Genomic DNA, 15621 nt, shown 5'->3' with positions numbered 1-15621 from the left:
AGCGCCTTTAACTGACTATAAACTCCATTTCAGATTTACCAAACACTCTTTTTTATGAGCAGTGTTATTGTGACTCATTTAGGTTGTTCTGAAAGTAACTAGCCAGAGTTTTTAAAAAAATGACATTTTCATTATGGAATAACTGACTGTCCAACACACTTCCGCCTATAATATGGCATCAGCCAAGAGCAATAAGTAAATTAACAGAGGAGTGTGCCTAATATTTTATTAGCCTATCACCCTGTTTTCCTAATCCCAGTAAAAGGGGGTTAATGTTTGCTTTCTCTCACCTCGTCTCCAGTGAGATGGAAAGGGCCGGTCAACTGAGTGTCCAAATGACCGAGAGTAGGAACTGCCTTTCCCCTCTGTGCACCACTAATGACAAGAAAATAAACACAGGAAACGGCCAACCCAAGCCTCCTGCAATTAGGTCACCGTCACACATGCACACACACAAACACACATTGTGCTGCTGATTTCATCATGTTGTGTGTGTACAGTAAAAGCTGCAGCTGTTACAAGACGGGATTACTGGAGAGACAGAGAGAGAGAGTCAATGGTGTGGTCCAAGGTATGAGCAGGAGGAGACAGCAGCTGCAATATGTGCAAAGCTGGCTTTAACAGGACTGAAAAGGTGGCGTTGATTGAAAATAATAAGCAGCATGCTGTCCCTGTACTGTTAATGATCTCAGCTGCTGAGATCATAAACATTTTTTCAGTTTAACAAATTCACTGAGATCAATCAGCCTCCAGACAAACAAACCATGTGTAACCAAACTCTTCTAAAAACCTAAATAGGAATATGTACCACTTAATGATTAAATAACATATAATTATCAGGGGTGAAGAGGTGGGTGTGCCCTTTTTTCGTGCCTGTGTCCTGTGTTCTTCTTTTGTGTGCTTTTCCAGGTGCCACCCCCCCCCCCCTCACGTGCAGAGAGTGATTGAGCACACCTGTGTTCAATCTGCTGATTAGGAGCCTGCAGTATATAAGGACTGAAGAAGCAAACAGTTTGAGGCCAGTAGAGCAGCATGGCAGCATGAATGATGTGTCACATTCAAGAATGAAGAAATTAGTTTGTTTGGAGGAAGGATGGCAAACTTTTTTTTGTATTCATTATAGGGCTTATTTTTTATAATCTCCATTAATCACAGAATTTCAGTAGTTGATTGTGAGTGATCGCATTTTTATCACATATTTCAATTCCATTATTTTAAAACAGTGTTTAAGTCTATATTGACAATGTAAAGAAATTCTTGCCTTGTTTGTCTTGTCTTGATTAGGAAGCAAATGACAGCAAAGAAACTGCATGGGACTAGCATAAAGTGGACATGTCTGAAAAGGGGAGACTCACTGGTACACACAGAATCCATTTTCATTCAGATATCTTGAGGTAAAGTACAAGTGATTCCTGTGAAATGGCCGTGCCATTTTTCCATTGCCAAAATTTACAGTAATGTAAATTAATGTTTTTAGGTGTAGGGCTGTTGGTTGGTCTTTTATACATCACCATGGGCACTTGAAATTTTAAAGGTGCAGTATGTAATTCTGGAGATTGATAGTTGACCTGGGTCTCATAGGTTGTCAAATACTGATGCTTTGGGACAGTGGTTGGATGGGCTACCAGAGAGTTGTTTTGTGATGAACATTTTTTTCTAAAATTTATTGACTAAAGGGTAAATCAATGCATCTAAAAATGTGTAAATTAACTGATAAATGCCATTGAAAATAATCAACACTTGCAGCCCTGCAAATTTTCATCTACCTTGGTTTAAATTATTATATCATATAGTGACAAAGATACTGGTCAAATTGTACTCAACAGTGATTTTCAAACATATTTTTGAAAGCCCCTGAAAATGTGGTTTTAAATGCAATATGTTTCTCTAGGCCAATAAAATTAATTTTTCATAAGTAAAACAACAATAATCAAAGTTAAAGTTAAAAAAACCCCTTCATAAATAATTTACGACGAGTGTAACACTCAAACAGCTTCATATGCAGGTGATGCTTCGTCTGAGTCGATTGACAGTGATAGCAATATACACGTAAACTAAAAACCTTATTTCTGTTCGGGGTCAAACTCTGCTACCCTGTTTACGGTGCAGGGTGGTATGTGACATCACCTCTTTCCAACTGAGCCCACCCGTTTTAAACTGAAAGCCTAAAGATACAAAAACAGGTATCTCTTGGATGAGACTACCAAAACTGTTGAAAATGTGTTCATGTCGGGACCCCATCAAATCAAAAGAAGCTGGTTAAGAAGATGTTCTCTTGAGAGATATACTGTGCAGGATTTTCTTAAAACAACCATGCAACTCATCTCTTATAACTATCAGTGTGTGTTGGTGTATTTTTTTCCCGAGACTCTGCCCTCTGCTTGGATTTTCGTCAGGATGTTCAGGATGTTTATGGGTGTGTACCCTTACAGTGCTCAAGTGAGGACAGGGCTTTAAAACAAAAAAGGTGGAGACCAGGTGCCAGACTGTAAGCAATAGGCATAGCCAGTCCTACCCATTAAGTGATATAAGAAGCTGCTTAGTCCCCCCTGGTCTCTGGGACCCCTCTAAAAATGTTGTTATTATTATTTTTTAAATGAGCAAGAGACAATACAAACAGAAAAATTAAGGTTCTTAAACCAAAACTGACATTTCATGCCATTTTTATAAGCTCAGAGACTGGTGAAACGGACAATTTAGGTTGGCTATACTGTATTTACTATAGTCTATTTCACGATAGTGTTGCTAATAAACTTTACATGATTAATTGTGCACAATATATGTCACTAATATAACAGTAAGCAAGTTGGTTTAGTGCCAACTAAACCAACTGGGGGGGTGCTGAAACCTGAAACCAAATCCAGCTCTGGGCCTCCAAAAGTCTAGGGCCGGCCCTGGCAGGAGGAATGCAGCCTCCCCCAAAAAATGCGAATATGAGTGTGAATCTGGGGTTTTCTTTCACTTTTGTTGGTGAACGTGTTTACTGACAAAAACCAACAATCCTGCATAGTATACCTTCAAAATACCCACATCAGGACCACCATACTCAGTGTGATAATTCAGACCAATGCAAACAGGAGAGACTCATTATAGACCAGAGTGTACACGCTGCAGCGGCATTATTGGCTGTAACCTCCACTGTACTGCCGTGAAACTGGAGGCCAAAGAGAGCGTGAGATAAAGAGAGAGAAAGGCATGCAACAGCTGGCACCAGGTGCTGCTCCTACCAGGCCCTTCATCTCTAAACCCCTGTGTTTAGATTTGGCACTGTCACTCCAACCATGACTGAGCCTATTTCCCACCAACCAACTCACACACACGTAGACACAAACACACGCAGCAGGCAGGCCAGACCAGAACAGTGGGGCCAAAGCAGCAGTCTGATAAGCTGTGATAGCGATTAGTCATGTCTAAGGCCAAATGGCCATGTCAGAGATTCAGAGAGGGCGGGGGGAAGAGGAATAGAGGAGGGAGAGAAAAGGATAGATGTGGATAAAGGAAAAAGACAGGAGGGATTGATCAGAGAGACAGAACTGTTGCCTGAGAGAGATAATGAGCAAGCCACAGAGGATGAAATAAAAGAGAGAGAGAGAGACAGAGAGAGAGCAAGGGCCTACAGGGAGCCGCGAGGAGATGGAGAATGAGCGATAGAGTTTGGATGGAGGAGAAATAAAGTCAGCTTGATCTGTGTGTGTGTGTGTGTGTGTGTGAGAGAGAGAGAGAGGCTGTCAGTTTAATTGATGCTGTGACAGCCTGACCATTTATTTTAATGGTGTTGTTTTGCAGTGCTCCATCACGGCCCGACACTCACCTCTTATGTTGGACAAGTCGCTACATTTTTTTTGGCAGAGGGTGAAAGTCAGAGTTACAAAGCGATGTGTGTGTGCGTGTTTATGTACGCTTATCTGCGTGTCTTGGCATCTGTTCACTCTGGGAAGACAGGAGTAAATGTCTTTGTGGACGTGTGGGTGAGGAGTGAGTGTAGGTCTGAGTTTTTCCACGCAGTCGTCTTTTTAAATTGTGCTTTGACATGTATGTTATATCTGTGTGTGTGTGTGTGTGTGTGTGTGTGTCTTTAGTGAGTCTGTGTGTGTTTCCTTTATGCTACATCCTGCAGGATGGATTGTTTCCTCGTCCCTTTCCTGCTTCGTCTTATTTTAAACCCTCAGCAAGTTTGGACACAGGAAACACACAATTTTACGTACAATTCTCTCTCTGTCTCTCTCTCTCTCTTTCTCTCTTACACACACACACACACACACGCACACCCGCATGCACTCACACTCACAAAAGCACCTACAGTTTACCTTGACATGCCCACACAGACCTTCACTACCACACACTGACAAACCACAATCTTTCTTTAGATGCACACACACAATTTAGTCGGCAGATGGCATATGACCAGTCACTCTGTTTGTGTGTGCGTGTGTGTGTGTGTGTGTGTGTGAGAGAGAGAGAAAAAGGGAGCGAGTGTTCAAGATGAGTCAGAGGACCACACAGGGACAGCAGGGTGGTGCCGGTAGCAGGGGGTTGCTGTAACTGTATTATTCTAACAAACCCATTGTGGTCTTTCCTCAATGACACACACACACGCACACACACACACACACACACACACACACACACACACACACACACACACACACACACACACACACACACACACACACACAGACACACACACGGTGGAAAAAGCCAGGCCAGCTATCCAGGGACCAACCTCCGACTGCCTCTGCCTCTGCCTGTTTTATTAATGGAGCGCCCTGGCTCTGTCGGCTCCATAATAGCTACTGTGCCCACGGATCTGTCTGTCTCAACAGACACACACACATATTCACAGAGATACACACAGATGGAGAAAGAGGCTCAGAAATACACAGATACAATTGTACAATACAAGGACTGATGCTGTCTCGGATTGAGACATGCATACTTGTATACTTATTTGTGTGTATACACACAAACACACACAATTACGCACACTCTCTTTGTGAGCGATGGTCAGGAGGATGGTTTGTAAGAAGGGAAGTCAAGGAGTTTCACAACCTAAAACATGGTACTCCAGTTTGTCCGTGTAGTTCAACCAAACGCACGCACGCACGCATACACACACACACACACACACACACACACACACACACACACGTAACGCATAAAAAAGCATTATGGATAGAGCAAACAGTGGTTCCATGTCCTCAGTCATACTCATAATGCTCCAGAGTAGGTTACCACATCAACAACTCAATTTCGAAAAAGTCACAAAATATCTGCTTAACTTATCTGATGGACTGCTCCATGAACTGCTCTCTGCATGTAACCAGACAGAATAAAGAGCAAAAGTCCTGACATCAAATCCAAGCCTGCCGCTAAAAGTATATAACTGAAGAACTACAGGCTATTGTGAGTGACATTTTTTGGTCAGAATCAATGATAGGCCTGTTAAAAGTTAAAGTGAGGAAAGTTTGTTTTTTAGACTTTGGAGAAGTTTATGAAAGTTGCTTGCTGGGTGTATTGACAAAATAGAGAGAGCCTAAGCATCAGGAGTTCATAGTCTTTATTTTCTGTAGGGCTGGGTGATATTGACCAAAAATGTTCTTTTATTGAGTATTTTAAGGCTGAATAACAAAACACTATACATACACAAATATCAGTATTTTCTACCAGTAGGCTAAATGGTAAGTTATAATTCACAGCCACACGTGAGACATCATAAGCACTTTAGGTAAAATAGACTGTGATCCTCTTTCAAAATGTACAGCTGTAAAACATATAAATGACATATTACATTTCATACTGTTTTTTCCCCACAGCACTGGTGCAACAAAATAGTCAAACGTTTTGTAGCACAGGCCAAAAAAAAATGTGGTACAAGTATAAAAGTATCAAGTAAGTCTGTTGTAATATTGGACTACTCAAATTAGGTGTTGGGGTGAATTTAACCCTTTGACACCAGAGCAAATAAACACTTTTATCACTCTTATTTAGGCTCCGTCTCACCGTCGCACTATAGACTAAAACTAGCAAGTATAATAACGATGAATTGTTGAGTTGACTCACACACAAACAAGCACAGAAACCCTCAACTCAAACAAAAAAGCAGCTCTCTCACACACACAGTGCATTTTTGCAGAGCATGTGGGACACATACATGAGCCTATGTCGCACTGCACAGCCCTGAATAGACTGATTAATAGAGAAAAAGTATAATTTGTCTGTATCGCTCAATTACTAGCATTAAAAAAGCTACAGTTATTCCATTCATTTTTCAATTGCAACTGTGAACATATCATATTTTATTATAACTTTTTATCTACAATATCCATCAATACTCTCTTTGATCTTCTTTCTAATTTTTCATCAGTCATGCAGTTTAGCGCTCCCTGTCTATTCCCATAACTCATGAGTCATCTGCTCTCAGTTTGTCATTAAGGTGATGTTTGGGACTTAGGGGAAATGCTGCTTGTTAACTTCTGCAGAAAGAAATACTAAATCTCTATCTCTCTAGACACAGTATGTGCTGAACCACAAGACATTTCCTTATTGCTATAACACAACCTGTAAGTGTTTTTGATTTCACGTTTGCTTTCTAATCAGGAACAGAATTGGAAACAGAGTCAATCAAATGTCATCGATACTCCAGTCGGCAGCTACCTTGCCACTCATCCTCCATTAGCCTCTCCCCCAGAGGACTTTACCCAAAGAGCTGCGATGGCACTGAATCTGAACATTGGGCAACAAATGATCAAATGCACCCTTACAGATCAAAGCTGCTCAGGAGAGGAGGAGAGGAAAGGGGAGGCGGGGGGCTCATTAAGAGTTGGCCTTCATTAAGAGCAAATTAGAAACTTTCAGTCTGAAGACAAAATGTAGTGAGCAAGAAGGGAGGAGAGAGAAAACATAATGTCTTACAATGTGTGTGTGTGTGTGTGTGTGTGTGCGTGCGCGCGTGTGCATTAGGGTGGGGATATTGCAAAGAAGCTCAAAATGACTTTTTAATCACATCATTAAAAGGACTTTGAATTATGAATTTGTCACAATGGATGTCTTTAGGCGTGGGAGCAAAATGAGAGAGGGATATTTTCTTTTTGGGAGAATGAGTCCAAGGAGGGCTATTGCTCTGCAGCCACACTGTGTGTGTGTGTGTGTGTCTGAGGGAGCGTTATATGGAGGTGGGGATCGGCATATTGAAGCCAATCAAGGATAGCAAATAGACCTTGATGAACAAAAGCAAAAGAGAAAAAAAAACAGCACTCTATTAAATTTGACCGTTCACTCCAACTCCTCCCTCTGACAGCAATCACTCAATCACAGCTTAGTAACCACCACAAGGCACAACAGGCCTGTTAAGCTTATATTTTTCCCATATGGGGAAGTGGTAAGAATGATACTCTATAAAGCAGTAAGTATCTGCTGTGATGTAAGGTGCGAACATTAGCATTCCTGACATTAACTTCCAGGTCAGGGAGAATTTCATTGGTTCATTTTGCGAGCTACAGGTCATGTAAGATAAAGAGCCAGAGAGTCACAGTAGCCTAAACACTGGTCTAGCTGGTCCCGGATGCTGCTGAGACTGTCTGAGATCATTTGTCACTTATTTCCTGATGACAGTCTGTGCTGGATCATTTCAACCATGACCATAATTGTTTCCTAATTTGAACTGGTTGCCATGACAACAAAGATCCCCTAGTTTTTTTTTTTAGCCCAAACCACTATATTTTTGTTAAGATGTTCTCACTACATCTTGTCCCGTGGTGATGGTCGGTCAGTGACCTTCGGGGTGGGAGTGTGGCACCAAAAGCACCTTCTGTGTCCACATGTAATGTGCATGTGGATGCATCAGATAATAACATGGTCATAAGAAACTGATCACATGTACCTAAAACGCATCTGGTAATAACGCTGGCGGTAACCACGTAATACAATTTCTGTCCGAGAGAATTCTCATCTGACACCATCAAGCCATGTTCTGGTAAGACGCAGAAGATGGCTTTTGGAGTCATGCTGGTATGCCGAAAGCACTGACAAAGCAGCAGTAGTGTGACATCATTTTGTGTTCAGGTCGCCATAACTGCATTATATCTTTACATAGTAATACTTATTTTATGCTGTAATAATGCTCTGAAAGTACAGACCACATGACCTGCTGTTGGCCTTTGTGTATTCCCACCAATTCCTAAAACAGAACTCACACAAGCTAGATTAGAAAGTTTGACAGGTGTAGCAAGAGTAGCTATGAGGGGGCGGAGTTTGCTAATACAAGCTTATGGCCGCATCTGTTAACAAACAAGAGACACTGTTGGCAGGAATCTGGGTTTGAGAGAGACAGGAGTGAGGGAAAGAGGAGAGGTGGATGGAGATAAAGAGCAATTGAAGATCTGAAAGAGACGAGGGAGGAAGTTAGATAAACACAGTTTCCTGCATTATTTTTCTTCACCCTGCCCCCGTCTCTCTTGCTGCTCTCTGTGCTGAGGACAACTCACTCAGTGGAAATCAAATGTTGATAAAGAGAAAATTGCATTGGATGGGGGCGAGGAAAACAGGAAAGATACACCCAGAGAAGCCCCACAGGAACAGTCAGGAGGGAGGGGATAGAGAGAGAGAGAGAGAGACATAGACAGTGGGAGGATAAAGAGAGAGAGAGAGAGATGGACAGTAGAGAGATAGCACGGAAAAGAGGAGTGGATGAGAAAATGTGGTTTGATCTCAGATACAGATAGAGACCAGAGAGACCAGAAAAATCAAAGTTAACACACCAACGCACGCTTATTTGCATGAACGCCCTCTTTCTCGCACACACTTACATTTGTTACTCCGACGCACAAACTCTCTCTGGCTATCGCTTGATGTGTTGACACTATTAGGTGCTGACACAAAGAGGAAACGGGTTCAGGGGGGAAACACAAACAAATTTAGAGGGAAGAAATTGGCCCTCTTGTTGCACCGCACTACTCCTCCGCAAACACCTCAATTCTCTCATTACACTCCATTATAGCAGCCGTCCACAGACAAAAGAGTTCTTCCAGCACGGGTAATAGGAAATCAAGTCAGCACTCCATTGTGCATTGTCCGCCGTCAGTCCCGGCGGCCTGGGAGGGCGGTGGAGGATGGTTGGGCTCAAACCGAGCAGACACACACTCAGCAGAGATTGGAATTGATTGGGAAACGTTGTGTTGTTCTTTGTCTTCCTGGAGGTAAATACAGGTACAGTCTGATTTAAACAAATTAGTTCAGTTGTCAAAAGTAGCTTTTTGCCTTGACTAAAAGTCAAGGCAAAGGCTTTTTTTCCCCCAGTCTGCTCTCACTTCAAAGTCGTCAAATAGTGCATTCTGTCGGTGCTTTTGGTGCAAGACCACAACACCAAAGGGCATATTTCACTTGGAATGCCAATGGATGGTGTCAACTGAGAACAAGGCCGGACAGAATTGGTTAAGGTATTATTTTATGCTGGCAGATGGCCACATTGACACGGACGAAGCAGCAGTATGGTGTCAGGTTGAAACACTTCTGGTAATACACAATATATATGGAGCATGAGGGCATGGAAGGGGTGGTGGATGGGTCCCATAAACAACAGACTTTTATGTGGGAGTTTGGTGTTCAATTTCCGTGTGTGGTTTTTATCTGACACTTTACAATGTGCCTCCTTCCCCTAATTCTAACCATCTGTGCCGTTGTTGCCTAAACCACACCATTCATGGCAGCATGTGCATTTGTTGACATCAGGGCGTTGGTTGCCATGTGCTGTTGTTGCCTAAGCACTTGCAGTGCCATCTCACCATGTGCATTTGTTGACACCACAGTAGTGGCATCCTGGAACGTAAATAGCAGATGCAGAAGGATACATAACTCATAATATAACATGTGACGAGTAGGGATGAGAACGCATTGCTCCCCATGAAGACCTCAGGAGAGTCATTTATGCTTTCGTTACCTCCTGGCTAGTTTATTGTAATTCTTTGTATATGGAGGTGGATCATTTGTCACTTTGTAGTCTGCAGTTGGTACAAAATGCAAGTACACGTCATCAAAATGGCAAAAGTAAACAAGATCACATAACGCCAGTATGGCATCCCTCCACTGGCTTTCTAAACAATTTATAATTAATGTTAATTAAGCTTTTATTGCTTGTTTGAAAGGTTTTTTGAATTGGTTTGGTGCTACCTTATCTCACAGAAGTTTAGTATCCTCAGTTAGAGCGCTGAAGTCCACTGATCAGATGCTCCTGCATATTTCTGGAAGTCAACATAAAAATAGTGGCAGCTGAACCTTTGCAGTGGATGCCCCCTAAGCTCTGGAACAGCCTATTTTTCCATATAAAAATGACCAACTCAAAATGAGCAAGAAATGTGTAAAATGTAAGAAAATTACCTTTATTAGAAAAAATGGGAGAGAAAAGAAACAGGACAAAAACAGAAAATAAACAGAAAAAGTGCCAAAATAACATTAAAAAAAAAATTAATATAAATATAATTATAAGATTTTTTTTTTTTTTATAGATTTCTTGATATTTTCCCCTAGTAATTTAATAGTTTTCTAATGTTCTAATTTTGTTTGTATTATTTATTTATTTTTAGGTAAGTTTTAGGTCATTTTCTTGTTACCAATTTGTGGGGCATTTCATACCAAGCTGCTAATTGTATTTTTTTTTAATGTGTTTTTGAAAGAAATCCCATTTCAAAATACTTGCGGCAGGTGTCTGAACGCTATACAAGAAAGACGATATCCATCTAGGTTAAGTCACTGCTGAAAACCCACCTCTTCTTGTTGTAATATGATTGATGTGAGCATGATACCTTGATCAACGTCATCCTCCTTTGTGCTTCAGTATGTTCTCTTATATTTATTGTTTTCTGTCGCTCTGTACTGATATTTTGTACCTTTTGATCAACTGCAATTTTTTTTTCAATTTTTTTTTAACATATGCTCAAGAAATAAAGTTTGACTTGACTCCAGTCAAAGGAGCAACAAATTATGATTTACATCAAAAGGCAGAGCAAAAAAAAAGAGATAACCTAGAATATTGTGTATGTAATTTTCTACCTCTACTTTTGTGATGTTTGGGTGCCAATATGTCGCCTTGGTGTCAGTGTTGCATTTTGCAATTCAATTGATTTGTACAGACTGTGCTTTTCTCTCATCCTAGACTATAATATGTGAAAAGGTTTTTTGGAAACTGGAACTCTCACCTTCTCTAGTGGAGCATGAGGGATCTATTCATTTTATCTACAGCACATTAACTTTGCCTGTGTAAAAGGAAAGTGAGGTGTTGAACCGTGGGATAAGTGGGATTCCTACGAGCCCGCAGGACTTAATGCTGGCTTCAGAGCACTGTGTGGTGCATTAAGTCACTAAAGGAAGAGAGCCTCAAGGTCTGCAGGTGAACTTAAATTCACTTTATTCTCATGGCAGCCATTGTGATTTACAACAGATATAACAGGGATCAGAAACCCCACACACAAGTGAAGCAGGCATGAAAGGGCAAAGATAGTTTTTGGAAAACTTTGACATAAAATTCCGTGATTTTTATGTGAGTTTCCATATTTTTTGTCCAATTAAAATCCCGTTATAGTTAAAAGCAGTATTAATTGTTTTTTGCCCACTTGAGGGCAATGGAATGAGTTGTAGGGAAATTGTTAGCAAACGGTTACCAACAAGCACTTTACAGAGCGGCATTGACATTCAATTGGAGTTCTGTATCTGCCCACCCGATGAACAGAAGCCCAATATTAACTCTTATCTGGCCTTCACCAACTCCACAGGGGGATATCTGGTTCTTTCGCAACAAAATGCTTCTGAAGTAGGTTGAAAAAAGTAGGTTGCCCGCCCACTGGCTTAGACACTAACTCCTGTCTTCTTTTCATTGATCCACAGTGTTTTCTCGTCTTTATCACTTGCTGTTGGTCTACATTTCCCCATAGGCCTGGTACAGGTAACCCTCCGCTATGTTCATGTCTGTGTCTGATGCCAGGCAGCTTGTTTTGTCAGTTTTCCAAGCTGCTTGCTGGAGCTGAATGTGCGATAGACGAGAGCAGTGAGAGTGAATATCATCAGTGGTGGCTTGTATGCTAGCTAAGACATTCCAATACATTCCCATCCCAAGTATTCACATATTGCAATTCTCACATCTACATCTACAATATTATACTCTAGGTTTTCCTCTGTGTCTGCTGGGATGTCGCCGTGATGTCAACATATGCATATGGTGGGATTATGCTGCATGTGTTTATGTCTAGACAACACAAGAACATGGCAAACAATGCTGGGACATTAATACAAAAGCACATGCTGGCATGCTGGCATGCTAGATGGTTAGGATTAGGCAAAAGGGCTCATGGTAAGGTGTGGAAAAAAAAGAAGCAAGCATCACACTCCTGCATGAAAGTCATAGGTTTGTTGGACCCATCCACTCATTCTCCCGCCCGCCCTATAGGGATCTTCGTGCTCCTTATGTTATTTCATTACTGGCAGCATTTCAACCTGATGTTGTCTTGCAGCTTATCATGGTGATGCAGCAGGTTCAGTCTGACTGTTCTCAGATGACGCCTTATCATGCTGCTGCAGTGTATGATAACACTGCAAACAGTTCTTTCCTGCTGCATTCTCAGCAGCATATCATGTAGATGCAAAAGGCATTGACGTTGGGATATCACGCCAAAAGCACAGCAAAAGTGGTGGTATCTGATGACTTCAAAATAAGAATGGGCTGGACTTTTAGCTGGCATATCAATAAAATATCAACTAGATAGTCATGTAAGACACAGAAGTAACATTTGTAAAAATAACTTTTGTCATAATTGCTGAAACTGTAATCAACACAGTGGTATATGAGACATAAGATCTGTAAAAAATCAGGTTCCTCCTCCCACTTGTTTTGTTTCTCAAATGTGCAGCGGCTCATGGAAAAATACAAATCAGAGCCAAGAAGTCTTTAGGGTCACTACTGTTAATAAAGTCAATAATGTCAATCATCAGCTGTAAAATGAGAACATTTGTAGTCCTGCTGCCATGTTGTAAACAGATGACCAACGCACCCACCAGCCAGATTAACTTTCTCATTTTACAGCTTAAAAGTACACTAACATATGTTTGTGACAACATCTGAGGTGTAGACAATACAGTAACAGAATAGTAATTCATATTTGATCAGCGCTGCTTAGTTTGACAGTTTGACTGCAGTTCACATGCAGTGATTGACATTGTTGACAGCTGCGTTAAAGACTCCTCATCTCTGACTGACGCGTGATAATACCATTAGGACCACTTCAAGGCAATAGAGTAGGCAGAGGAAGAGGATTTTTCTTTTTACACATTGTTTGTCTCATGTGGAAAGAGTGAAAGTTTCACTAATTATGACAAAGTTATTTTTTTAATAAAAGTTGCCAACAAAAACTTTAAATGCATAGGTGTATATTTTCAAACATTCCTACATATCTCTGGTCTTTCGTGACCTGGCATTCATATAACACAGAATAAGCCATTCATTTAAGTCATAAACCTGCAATGCTTTTTTGTTGTTATTTCTTCATTTTTCTCTGTTTTAGTTATATTTTGTTAACCTCTGTCTCATGTCATTTCAGGTCCTCACTTCCTGTCAAGTTTCCCTCCTGTGTGATCACCTCCCCTGCCCAAAAGAGTTTCACCTGTGTCTGATTCTCACACCTGTGTCTTTTTAAATGAACCTCCCCTTTTGTATATAAGCTGGATGTTCCCTTCCTTTGTGCCAGTTTGTCTTTGTCTCTAGAAGCAAGTGTTCCAGCATTATTTTCTTTGTGGTAGCTTTTTGGACCGTTCTTTGATTCTGCCTTTGTCAAGCGTTTTTTGGATTTGTTTGCCTCGCTGACTGATTGCTCGTGTACCAGACCTGTTTTTTTGATTAAAGACTTTGATTAACACTTACCTGATCTGTGTCTGAGTTGTTTGTGTGGGTCTTTACCCCATGAGCCTGATGAAACCTTTTGGAATGTATTAATGATGACAACCACACGCAATAAATAAATAAATAAATAAATACATGAATAAATAAACAACAGCAACAATAATAATAATAAAATTGCAAATTAAAAAATATAAAAGAATATGCTTTAGTCTTTGTTAGTGGAGGGTTTTGATAGCTACACTGAAATATAAAAATCTGACATCAGTTAATGGTTGTAGTAATGTCATAAATTGCAAATATTTTTGCGTTAGCTCTCCAAAAGGTTTACGCTCTGCACCATACCTGGCACACAGGTGCTGGCAGGTGCTTCACCATCATGCTACTGTAACACAGTGATGCGCAGATTGGCTCTGACCTCGTACGAATCTGCAGGTACACATTAATCATCCAATAACCACCCACCTGAATTCATTATTTTTTCCAATTTAGAGACCGGCAACTAAATGGCCGTTTCACTCCCACTCTGCCAGTCCCTGTTGGCTATGTTGCTTTTTAAATTATGTATTGTATTGATGTATGAGTGTTCTCTATAATAATTTATTTTGATGATTAGCGAGGCTGCTTTCAGTAATTGTGAGCATTTTAATGTGTGCAGTAATGTTACTGCAGCAAATATTATGGGACATTTGAGCAGTAAAACTGGTTAAAAAGTTGATAAACGAAACAGATCTAAACTTTAGCTTCTGAAAAAAATCAGTAAAGTCAAGCTACTGTTTCTGGTGCATAAATGTACCCGTTTCTCTTTTAATGAGGACGCACCTATAGTTTCTCTTGCTTATTTACACTTGTTGAGGGAGTTTCAGAGAGTAAGAGAGTACTCAAACACAGATACACAGAGCTGCAGCTGCGTTGTCTACTTATTAAAATATTGGTGGTTTGATTCCCGGCTCCTCCAGTCGGCGTAACAAAGTGTCTGTTATCTGTTATACTGAACCCCATTTTGCTCCTGATGGCTGGATCGGTGTGTGAATCTGTGTGAATGTTTTACCAAGTCGAAGTTGGCACCTTAAACAGTAGCCTCGGCCACCAGTGAATTAATGTTTGTGTAAACGGGTCTTGAGTGGTCAGACAACTAGAAAGGCACTATACAAGTGCAAGTCCATCTACCATTTACCACAGATGGATGACAAATGAAAGGAAGAAAAGGGGAGATTGTGGCCCAAAACTTTGATGATTGCACCTCACTGCCACCAGCAAAACATTAAATGGGGGAATATTCTATTCAAGAATGGTCTCCATCCCTCCTGCAGAGTTTCACACACTTGTAAACTCCTGACAAGAAGCAATAAAGCTGCTCTGGAGGCTTGTTTAAGCCCAACACCTTACAAAGACACTTTATGTTGTTTTTTATTCCTCATGCGTCACCAATCTGTGTCTTATTGTCCTTTGAAAATGCCTCTGTTCCTTTTGCTTTGCTCTGATGTCAAACAAATTCAGCATGTGGGCCGAATGTTTGGAGGATGAAGTATCGTGTTCACTTTTAATGGTCTTAACAAAAGCTTAAAACTCAGCTGGAAATGTCATTTCCTCCGCTTTATCCCTCTGCCTGTCCTTTGTAGCTGTCTTATTCTCTTCATTGCATGTATCCGCACTAACAGGCACACTGAGCTCGGGGTGTAATACACATGCAATTTGTAACATAGACCCGAAGGTCTAACACACGCAGCCACATGATGTCTAAT

At 40.8% G+C, this 15621-nt stretch overlaps 1 long non-coding RNA gene across 1 annotated transcript; it reads left to right on the top strand.

Moving 5' to 3' along the window:
- The first annotated feature begins 1032 nt into the window (after positions 1-1032).
- Positions 1033-13927, top strand: LOC148189805 (uncharacterized). Its single transcript, XR_015776335.1, has 4 exons — positions 1033-1172; positions 1285-1394; positions 11875-11932; positions 13581-13927. It is a non-coding gene; the product is annotated as an uncharacterized LOC148189805 (long non-coding RNA).
- Positions 13928-15621: the final 1694 nt, after the last annotated feature.

This window comes from Plectropomus leopardus, chromosome 4 (assembly GCF_026936395.1).
Source record: "Plectropomus leopardus strain MGB_pleo_1.0 chromosome 4, ASM2693639v1, whole genome shotgun sequence".
In the NCBI taxonomy this organism is placed as follows: domain Eukaryota; kingdom Metazoa; phylum Chordata; class Actinopteri; order Perciformes; family Serranidae; genus Plectropomus; species Plectropomus leopardus.
Note: the sequence above shows the minus strand (reverse complement) of the source record. Positions and strands in the feature narration are given on the sequence as shown.